The sequence below is a fragment of the Nelumbo nucifera genome, chromosome 4 (assembly GCF_055504915.1).
Source record: "Nelumbo nucifera cultivar China Antique chromosome 4, China Antique-T2T, whole genome shotgun sequence".
Taxonomy (NCBI): domain Eukaryota; kingdom Viridiplantae; phylum Streptophyta; class Magnoliopsida; order Proteales; family Nelumbonaceae; genus Nelumbo; species Nelumbo nucifera.
Window position 1 is genome coordinate 66,696,452 of NC_142652.1, and position 11,990 is coordinate 66,708,441.

An 11,990-nucleotide genomic window follows, 5' to 3' on the forward strand; every position below is an offset into this window, starting at 1 on the left:
ACTAGTTAATTAATTAATTAATTAGATAATAAAACTTTGAGGATTAGTTATATTTAGTGATGTCAAATTGGGTTGAGCATGGGTTTTACTTAATCCTATTCCAAAACGTTCCCATATAAATTCAATCTGAGCCGACTTAGTAATATGTAAATATTGGGATTAAAACCTATTACTCTATTAGGCTACACAACTTGAGGGTAGGGATGACAAATTTCCCATCCCAATCGAGTACCCAATAGGGGTGTTTATGGTTTGGTTAACTGAACCATAGGCCTTTTTTTATAACCGAACTGATACTACCGGTTTTTGGAAAATGGGTAATCAAAACTGAATCAAACTAATCGGTTGACCGGTTCAGTTAACCATCGGTTCGGTTCATCGGTTTTTTAATTTTTTAATTTTTATAATATAATATAAAAATATATAATAAAAAAAAATATATAAATATTATATTTTAAATAAAAAATAATATATCATATATTATAAATATATATTTATATATATAATGCATATTTATTAATTTATAATATACAATATAATATACATAAATATATACAAAATATATAGAAATATATGAATACCGGTTAGTTCAGTTAATCGTCGATTTTCTATATTGGTTAACTAAAACCAAACCGATACCTTCAGATTTTTAAAAACCGGAACCTTCGGTCAATTTTTTCGGTTGGTTCGGTTTTTTAGTTTTTTTTTTTTTTTTGCTCACCCCTAGTACCCAACCTTCCCAACTAGGCAAGGATGGAGATGGAGATTGCCTTAAGAGGGATAGGGTGGAGATGGAATTAATAGGAATACCCCTGATTAGGGACAGGGACGAGGACTAAGCCTATCAATGATACCCAAAAATCTGAGGCTCGATCTGATTATATGATGATGTATTTATATAATTAGATAAAATTTGGAGTTTTTAACCTACATCCGATTAATAATTGGATCGAGATTTGGATTTGACTCCATTTATCCAACTAAAGTCCAAATGCGATTATAATATAGCATGTATTGATTTTAATATATAAACTTTATATAATTATATTTGAATTTATAAAAATATATTTTTATATATTATATTATATATGGATCTATATATAATAAATTCAATATGTATATTTGCATAAAAGTTAAAAGGTAATTAAAATTTTATTTTTGTTGGATTTTAAAACATTAAAGCAGAATTGGGTTAAATCCGAATATGATTTGAGTCCCGTTAGGATTCGACTTCGAACCAAATTGGTAGTTTGGTTTGGCCTATAATAAAAATGGTTTGGTTTGGTTACATAATTTTGAAAAGTACGGTTTATGGTTTCGATTTGGTTTATTATATTATAAACTAAATCCAATTATAAATTACTGTACAAATATATATATCGAATATTTTAGAGTTTAAATTACAAATATATAAATATATAATAAAAGTATTTATTTTATAAAAATTAAAAAGAATAAAAAGTAAAAACAAAACCAAGGTTTTTAAAATCAGACCAGACAAAGAACCATTATAGGGTCTGGTCCCTAGGTTGAATGGTTCAATCATCGTTTTTTGACTTGTTCTGACAAAAAAGATAAAATAATTAATTAAAAAACAAAAAAAAACCAAAAACCGTTGTTTGAATGATACCACTCGGATCAACGATTCACTAACCAAATCAATGTTGTTTAGCCAAAAATTGATTTTGGGGTGACACGGAACAGATCAGGTGACCGGTTCCTGGATTTTCGTAGTCTACCGTTTCCGGTTTTGAAAACATAGGAAACCACTCGACTTTAACTTTTCCCTTTTACCCTACCTTTCTTCTTCGACAAAACACTGAAGCCAGCTCTCAGCCGCCTCTCTCACAGAAACGTATGTCTTCGCAGCCATTCTATCGAGTATCGACCACCGGCCACCACTGCTATTTCCATTTGACCGTCACCAATCGTGGAAACCCGAAACCCTCTTCTTCTCCTACTTAACCGAACTATATCCGCCCCATTCCCACCATTGTTGCCGACTCGCCACCGGCTACTACATTCTCTCTCTCCTTCCCATTCCATACCTTTTACACTTTGAAAAAGAAAAATCCTAATCCATTTATCTCCATCTTTAGACTCTAACCTGTGGCAAAACTGTTAGAACAACATAACAAGTTAGGCTTTCCTGTGAACAACAAAACAAGCTAGTCAGCCTTAACACCGAATACTGAGGAACCGAAGTAGAAGAACAACAGAACAAGTTTAGATAGGTATGTTTATTCTATCCTGTGTGGAGTTTTATTCCTATTGTCTTGTTATTCTTTTTTGTTTTTGCTATTTTCTTGTTAGATTACTGTGGCCTTTGATAAAATTTGCAAAATTGGCAAAATTGGAGATGATAAAACCATTCGCTTTTCTGTTCTGTTTCTTTGCATTGGGCCACTGAGTAGGTGTTTAGGCCTTAGAGATGCTAAAGAGAAAAGACGATTATTCTTTGTTTTTTCTTTTGTCAAGGAGTCTTCTCTTAGTAGTTTGGTTCTTTTTCTTTTTCTTTCTCCGCCGATTCTTTTATGTTGAAACCTCTGGCTGACAAATGTGAGAATGTGGGTTCAAGTCTATGAACGACCACTCTATGCAAAAAAGTGCTCAAGCAGGCTAGAATAATGTTGATCATTCACTTTTTTTATTGGTAGTACTCTCTTCAGCTAGAAAAGAAAGGATATGATATCTCTGAACATATAAGAAGAAATACTTCCCTTGGTAATCAGCATAACTTCAAAATAATTAACATATGGCAAAATTATTAAAATGAAGAAAGACTATAAGAGAGTTTATACGGATTACAATAGCCAATATAGACTACATTAAGAGAGTTCTAACAACAGAAGCAGAAACAGGTAAAACATTAAAATATAGTAATATAAAAACTAGAAGAATTTCAAAATTAAACTTACATTGACAGCAACAGCCTTCAGGGCAATGCTTGCCGAAACTAGACTAGGTGAACTTAATCCTTCAGAAAGTGCTTCTACAAGAGCTCCTGGAATTCCAATTTTAGCAAATTTTCAAGCATATACATAAACCTATTGTTTGATGCATTTGTTCATTACTTGTAGGGAATTTAACTGCTACTTGTGTGAAAATGAACATAAGGACCAAAAATTTTCAAGAGTGAAGTAAAAAACTAAAAAATATCCAACCTCTATTTTGTTCATCCAATGTAGAATATCAACAAAAGTAGGACAGGTTTTGAAAAGAAAATAAAATCACCTTGTTATTTCTTTATTATTGATAAAAAAATAAATCATGGTTTTGCAAGTGTCACTTGGCATTGTTAACTAAATTTGAAAGGGGAAGAGTAAGATAGGAAGAATGAGATCTTCATAAACTGAGGGGTACATAAAATTGAACATTGATGGAAGTAGTAGGGCGAATCCAGGCCACTCAGGTGTAGGAGGTTTCTTAAAAAATGAGCTAGGTCAGGTGGTTTCATGTATATGTATGCATACAACTTGTGTAAATGGGGGAGGGGGATACCTCTATCCACTTATATCTATTTGTATCACATATAAATTAGCTGAGCTTGAAGTGAGCCACTAATCATAGCTCAAAAAGGGTTTGTTAAGCAAAAGCAGCTAAATTTAATGTTGAGTTTATTTTGAAGGGAAAGGTAGGGAAACCAATAAAATTGTTGTATAGGTTTCCCTACCTTTTCCTTTAGACCAAACACAACCTAAGGGCCCTGCCCCTGCTAGCAATTAATAGGGGGCTCTAGGCTTGGCTCATTGACACTTTTCTAAGCTAAAGTACATTCTTGGAACACCCCAATGATCCAAGCAACCAAACACTCTAAAAGGAAAGCTTTATTTTAGATATCTCAATAACAAGAAATCTTGGGAATAGAAATTGTAGTACTGTAGAATGCACATAACTACCACTTTAGAGAGTTTTGTGGGAAGCCAGATAGAGAGTGGGGGACTTGGTCCATTTCTTTTGATGGAGATATATAAGTTAGATAAGATAATAGGATAAGCTAGAAGAGAGGAAGGGGACTGGTTCACCTTTCTTTCTCCTTTTTTGCATATAAGTTTCCAAATTCTAAACCAGACCCTCTCTAGGTTTTACCATTATAAGACCTTGTTGTAACCGTACAACTGAACACCATTTCCATACATAGCAGAGTCTACCCATGATAATTCAAGAAAATGAAAACAACCTACTAGTTCTTTGCAAAAACCAAAGGCTCCAACCAAGAAAATCAGAGACCAAAAACTGAATCCCACCCACTAGCAAATCTAGCTCATATGAGGGTTGTAAATTATGAATCATGGACTGGTGGACTGAAATAAATCATACATGGCCAATCCATGAATGATTTGAATGCTTTGGGGAGCATTATCTTCTTTGTTTTTTTGATAAATTTCTTTCCCCCCTCTCTCTATCTTTCTATTTTGACAAGAGATATTTCAGAAGAGCTTATACACAAATGCAATTGAAAGAAAAGAACTTGGTCCAAAAGAGGAGGAAGAAAAAGTTAATTGTCCTAGTGCCCTGCCCTCCAGGGTTGTGGTTGTGTTGCAGTTGATGAAAGTGAGCAGAGCAGTATTGGGGGTGAGAAGTCTGAAAATTTTCAATAGAGCGTTAATGGGAAAATGGATTTAGAGATTTGCAAGAGAAAGAAATAGTTGGTGGAGGAATTTACTTGTAGTCTAAGTATGGAACAGATGGAGGGGACTGGTTAGCCAAGCCAAACCTTCCTTCCTTGGGGTGCTCTCTTTGGAAGAAGACCATGGAAGTCTACCCTCTTCTTCGCAATGGTTTGTCCCCTAAGTTGGGCTCAGGGCATCGTCTGAGTTTCTGGAAAGACAAGTTGTGCAATAACAAGTCCCTTGAAGAGTTATTCCCCCAACTTTTTCAACTTGCAGAAAACCAAGAGGTAAGGGTAACAGATTGTTGTGAAGTGATTGGAAATAGATTTGCCTGGATTTTCGCTTTCAAAAGACCCTTTCTAGATTGGGAAGTAGATCAAGTGGTGGAGCTATTGGGCAGCTCTCCAACCAGATGTTGAATCCCTTGGAAGAAGATTCTTGGATCTGGAAATGGAATGCAGATGGAAGCTTCACTATGAATTCTTTTGCTAGAAGGTTAGCAGGTGGAGGAATTGAAAATTTTCCTACTATTAAAATTTGGAACCAAATTCCCCCCTTCAAAGTGAATGCTCTGCTTTGGGCTATAGTTTTGGATAGAGATCTATCCAAACAGAATCTGGGCAGAAGAGGAGTCCTGATTCAGAACATGATGTGTGAGCTGTGTAGTCAAGCAGAAGAGGATCATTTCCTTTCTTCTAAGGTCCAAAAGTATTTTTGAGTTGTAATGTTATCTGGGAGTTTGTTCTCGGTGTTTGCTCCTCTTTTGTGGCTTGCTTGTAGGGTTCTGTTTCAATTAATAAATTTACCTTACCTTTTTACAAAAAAAAGTAGTTCAACTGGGATCCATTCATTCAAGTCCATGTGATATCAAAGTTGTTCAAGGGTCGGTAAGGGAGTTTTCTGTAGCACAAGTTCTACATTAATTAGCTTTTTAACACTTTCAAAAATTAATAAAATGTCATAAGCTGCACCGAACCAACATCGTATACATTGATGAATAAAAAGTCAAAATTTAGAAAGTTAAGTCTTAGCACTTAAATTAACTTGGCTTAAGTGGACCATATTCAAAGTAGAACTAGATCATATTTGATCCATTTGCTGCACTATCCACCTATACAGGGTAGAGGTAAATGGTAATTTCAAGTTAAGTTTATTTGGTATTTGATCCTTTTCAATTGTTTTGTGTCACTGGAAAAAACTTGAGGTGTACTTTATAATTTAGTTAAATATTATGATGCAAAAATCAAAATAGCCAACAAAAAGTATTTCTTCATATTCGATGGCTTTGTACAGGTTTGCTGTATCGAATAATATGTTTATGATAATTAATCCATTTCTCTTATTCACTTCTGATAAGAATATTTGAATACATTTTTTTTTTGGTAGAACCATGAGTCGGTAAACACTCTTGTTCCACTTTGAGATCTTGATTCCCATCATGCAGGTCCATCATCAAACCTGGTACGATAAGCCAAATTTAATTTTATTTTTATATCAACCAAGAAAAATTATGTTTATACTTTCCTATTTTTTAGCGAAAATATAATATAGTTGTTTTGTCTTTAGTAGGACATCGGACAAGTACCTGGCATAGGGTCCTTTTGTGCACATGTAACAAGTAGGGAAAAGGAGAATGTGAATGCAAAGCGGAAATCCCTTCATTTTGGATGATATTTTATCTTCTTTTTTATATTTTTTGTTTAAACATAAATGTTTAATTGCAAGTATTAAAGTTTTTTTGTAATATTTTAATATATGTTTATATTGTCAATTAGAATGTTATATGGATAAATACGATTAATTAGGTGTAAAGCGTAAATCAGGTTATTTAAACTCATTTGGATAGCTTCAAAAATGGGGACAGAAAAAAAGTCAACTTTTGGTGACGTTTGTAAGGTGGTCAAGGAAAAAAAATTGTCACCTTTTGGCGATGTGTACAAATGTCGCCATAAGTGACCAAGGAAATCAATCTTGAGAGCTTTTAGTGACGTTTACAAACGTCGTCAAAAGTGGGGTCATAAACGTCACCAAAAGTGTGGCCTTTGGTGCGACCAAAGGAGACGTGAACCAATTTCAGTGACATTTGCAAACATCACTAAAATTTTCTAGAAATGTCATCGAAACTTTTTCGGGCTTTTATAGGGGCAACATTTGTGCAAACGTCGCAAGAAGGTTTCCACGATGTTTGTAGCAGTGGTATTGGCAGCAGTTGTCTAATATCGCCAAAACCCTTATTTTTTGTAGTGCATCCTTCTTGTCCAAACTAGGGCAACATTGAAGTCATCAGAATGTAGCACATTCCCTTTGAATAATGCTTGAGCTGGCATAGAACAAATGGCCATCATTCGGCCGTTTCTCTTTTTTCAATAATCCTTTGAATTTGTAGAAATCATTAGTTAATCAATTGAGCTTATGCATTAGACATATTTTTTGACAAACTAGCCAAATCCATAGGATACACCTTAGGGGTTATCAAAGGGCTGAAAATGATGAAAAATAAAAAAGGAGAGAAGAAAAGAAAGGAGAAAAAGAAAAAAAGAGAGAAGAGTGAGAGTGTCCAAGGGGTTTTGCTTGACATATACTATGCACAACATGTGCTTCTTCAATATGTGATGGGCAGTCAATAACAAAATGAAGGGAGGCCATCCCTGGCCTCTAGTTTGACCTTGTGCATTTAATTCTAATAATATGTAGTAAAGTCTCATAGTTGGCCATTTTAACCTTTCTATCAACATTTTCTTCATAATAAACACTTCCTAGCAAGTGGGTGTTAAAACAAGCAGAGTGCAATTAGGGTAATTGAGAAAGATCTCAAAGGAAAAGGCTTAAAAATGAGAAAATGAGAAAAATGAAAATGAAAGGAAGAGAAGTGCAAAAAATTGGTAAGGGTAAAAGAAAATTAAAAAAAAGAGAAGGAAGATAGGAAAAATGAATGAACTTTTGGTAGCTTTGCCGAGAATGAAATAATCAAGGAAAGTTTGGCAATTGTCAATGAAGATCAATGCAATAGTGAATTGGAAAACGGAGAATGAAGAAATAATTAGAAGAAACTAAGGCAGTTAAGATGATTTTATTACTATGGGATCTTTCATGATGACACTCACATGCTAGTTTTGATCTTCTCTAGCTATTTACATTTTGTCCTAAAATTAAGTCCTCCCTAATCAATAAGAATGTATAATTCATTCTAATGAAGAATATGAAGAGCAATTTCCATCCATATGGCTATGAAGAGAGCCTTGATAAAAAAAAAATAAAATAAAAAGAGAGAGAAGAAAGAAAATAAAGAAGATGAAAATGTGATGATGAGAGTAAGTTCTGAATTAAATTTTCCAAATGATGATTTGAGCATGAAAAACCTATATTAATTTGTTATTTGGGCCTTTTAACCCATCATTTGTAACCTTCATCCCATGCTACATTTCATCATAAAGAACAAGACCTCGATCTTTGAAAAACCGGCAAATAAGCACTGAATAGACCTATTTAGCTGACAATGAAGGACCATAGTTGTGACTCTCTCCATTGGAGTATCAGTTTCATAACCCACCATTTATGTTAGTCAAAAAAAAAAAAGAAAAGAGAAAAAAAACAAAAAATAGAAAATTAAGGTAAACACCCTATAATGAAGGTTTTTCCTAAAGTGAATCCCTTGTTCAACACCTTACAATTCCATCACACATGTTTTTGAAGTCAATGAGTTTTAAGTGATGATCCTAAAAATAAGAGACACTTTTGTTTGATGCGAACAAAAAGTGGACCATTTGGACATAATCACTTCCATATGAATTAAGGTTGAAGGCACTTTTGCCCTTGAGTATTTTCCTTCTTACCATTCCAATATTTCATGTCCGTATGCATTGCTCGATAATTGAATACTTCCTTGTACCATAGTTTGAGGAAATGTTTTGACATTTTTAGTACATACTGATCAACTTCTATCTTATTTTACCATCACATCATATCCTTTTGCTTGCTTATATGTTGGTTATTCCGAGGTCTTTTGTGTAAACCATTTCCTAATTATTCAAAAATCCCTTCAAGTGTTTATCTCACACATCGGTGTTTTACTTCTTGAGTTTATAGTTTGATTAAAGATTTGTTTGTTAAAGTATATAAATCTCAACTTCATTGGTGATATTCGCATTGGTTTCTGTTGTTCATGTCAGCTTCTATGCCTTAACCCGTGTCTGTCTTCCGCTGGTCATATCAGCCTCTATGCCTTGACCCATGTCAGTACATTCCGTTGGTCATATCAGCCTCTATGCTTTGATCGACGTCAGAAAATCCATTGGTCATGTCAGGTTCTATGCTTTAACCCGTGTCAAAAATCCCGTTGGTCATGTCAGCCTCTATGCACTTGTGTTAGAAATCCCATTGGTCATGTCAGCCTCTATGCTTTGACCCATGTCAGAAATCCCGTTGGTTATGTTAGCCTTTGTGCTTTGACCCGCATTAGAAAATCCGTTGGTCATGTCAGCCTCTTTTCTTTGACTTGCATTAGAAAATCCGTTGGTCATGTTAGCCACTATGCTTTGACTTGCGTCAGAAATTCTATTGGTCATGTCAACATCTATGTTTTGACACATGTTAGAAAATCCGTTGGTAATGTCAACATCTATGCCTTGGTCAGCAATAAAAAATTCCGTTGGTCATGCCAACCTCTATGCTTTGACCCGCGTCTATCCTCTATTGGTCATGTCAACCTCTATGCTTTGACCCACGTCAGAAATTCCATTGGTCATGTCAGCCTCTATGCTTTAACACGCGTATGTCTTTCGTTGGTCATGTCAGCCTTTATACTTTGACCCATGTCTATCATTCGTTGGTTATGTTAGCCTTTATGCTTTGAGGTCAAAGCACATTTACGACAAATGTGCTTTGATTCCATAAGGTTTTTGATACTTAGGAGGGGTCACTTTGCCAAAAGTAATCAGCTTTCACATGATAAGTTGCTTTCATTATTGTTTTTTTTTTTTTTTTTTTTTTTTTTTTTTTTTTTTTTTTCTTTCAGCAAATGTACTTTGATTCTGAAGGTTCTTGATACCTAGGATGAATCACTTTGCCAAAAATAAAATAGCTTGTAAACGATGGAACAATGCTACATGGGAACTTTTCGCCTTCACCTCAATTCTCCTTCCTCCTCCTTCCTTACTTCGCCCCTCTCCTAAGCCTTCCCTTTACAAAAATCTTTGTGTGCTTCTTTTGGTTTATTTATTTTTTATTTTTTTTATTTCGTAGTCTCCTACCTCATAACAAAGAGAGGTAGTTGTCAACACTTGATTTTTGCTCAGTCTATTGCTTTAACCCCAATTCACCCCAAATTACCACTCAGACACTCTCGATCTCTCCGAAAAACCTAAAAATCCCAACTTTCTGCCCAAATCCACTGTTAAACCTATTTGATACAAATCCAATGGCCTTGATCAACCCTTATTTACACCTCAATCCTCAGAATAGACACCAACATTAAACTCAAGACCTTCCAAAATATCTACCTAGTAAACTTCAAATCAAAATTCCTTTGTTTACCCTTCCATCAAACCAATATTCCGTTTCGATGTCTCTTTAGCCTAAACACTCGAAATCCAGATTCTCTTGATCTTAACACATCTGTACCAATCAGACCACACCATTAAATTCTGGATACACCAAAACACCTACCCATAAAGTTTCAACCCAAGATTCTTCCGTTTACCCTTTTATCGAACCAAGATTCCATTCTAGATCCCCCTGTTGCCCCAAATTTCTACGATCTTGACCCCCTGAACCAATCAGACATTACCACCAGATCTCGGATACCCTAAAATACCCACTTATGAAATTGGAGCCCAAAACCTTTGTTTGCCTTTCCATCGCACCAAGATTTCATTCCGAGGCTCCATATTGACCGAATAAATCCCTTTCAAGATCTATCAAATCCAAGCCCATTTGGCCCAATCTGACCCCACCAATAAACTTAAAATGTCCAAAAATCTCATCTTGCCAAATTTCAATAAAAAAATACCCTTGTTTACCCATCTATTTGGAAAGATTCCGTTTTGGCCAATCTCATTGGCCCACACATGTAAAACCCCTCTCTATGCCCAAAACCAATCTTAACCCTATAATCATTAGCCCAAAACCCCCCATCATTGAAGTAGAACCCTAGAATGACCCCAGGACGCGCTTTAGCCCAAAATTTCATGCTGTTGAATTTTTAAAATTATGAAAATACCCTTTAACCATATCTATAGATTAAACCTAATTAAACCTTAAGGATATGTTTGGTTTGATAGAAAATTTAGGAAAAGGAAGGGAAAGGTAGGGACAGGAAAACCTATATAAAGGTTTTCCTACATTTCCTTGTATTTTCCTTCAAACCAAACATAAACTAAATTTTCAGTTTAAGTTAATGCACTATTCATCTTCTCTTTTGTTCGAAGAGAGGCAGAGCAGCGGCGACCCCCTTCATCTTCAATCATCTTCCCAACCATTCTTTCCTATCTCTCTCTTTTCCTATTTCCTTCTTCTTCTTCTTCTTCTTCTTCTTCTTCTAACTCATCGTCGTCGTCATCTTGACTGCTTTGTCACCATCGAACTAGAGACGACGAGAGCAGAGGCGATGAACCAAATGCAATGGCGGTAACCCCCCTTCACTTCCGATCTCTCTCTCCTCTCTCTCATCTTCTTCTTTCTTCCCCAAAGAACCCGACCGAAGCTCTACTCATCGTCTTCAACCTTGTGATGAGAACAGAGCTCGACAGAACCATTTCCCTTCTTCATTCCTCTTCTTCTTCAATCTCTCAATCTCTCTCATGTTTCTTTCTTTATTCCCACTATCCCGGACCCCCGCCTAAATCCCTGTTCATTACCTTTTAGGCTTCCACCTCTCGCCAGCAACGGATCAACGGCATCATTTTTTCGCAATTGTGATTAGTCAAAGTAATTTCATTCACACATGATCAGTGGCAACCAGACTTCCTCAATTCTCACTATTTCTACCATCAAGCTTCGATCTATTAGAAGACAGTTGGTTCATGTTGGGTAAGTTACACTATAGTAGCAGAAATGAATGTAAAACCAATTACAGGACAACAAGAATCTTTCCCCCAAATTAATTGTGTCAAAATGGGTTTGCCAACAATAATAATAACAAGTAAACAATTCAGCCAAGTAACAGAAAACAGATAACAATCACCACACTATAGCACATCGGAATTTTTACGTGGAAAACCCCAAAATTGGGGAAAAACCACGGGACCTATGGTCCGTAAAAGTCTTCAACTAATTCAGAAATTAATGAGTACAATAGTCTTCTCTAGTTGCAACTAGAGGTTTACAAATATCAAGGAAATAATCCTTGGCTCACAAGAACAATATTAACATCACCAAATG

General features: G+C 35.3%; 1 long non-coding RNA gene across 1 annotated transcript; it reads left to right on the top strand.

The window, feature by feature from the left end:
* Positions 1-1,675: 1,675 nt before the first annotated feature.
* On the top strand, positions 1,676-6,432 carry LOC104585575 (uncharacterized). Its single transcript, XR_733313.3, has 3 exons — positions 1,676-2,234; positions 6,000-6,074; positions 6,183-6,432. It is a non-coding gene; the product is annotated as an uncharacterized LOC104585575 (long non-coding RNA).
* The last annotated feature ends 5,558 nt before the right edge of the window (positions 6,433-11,990 follow it).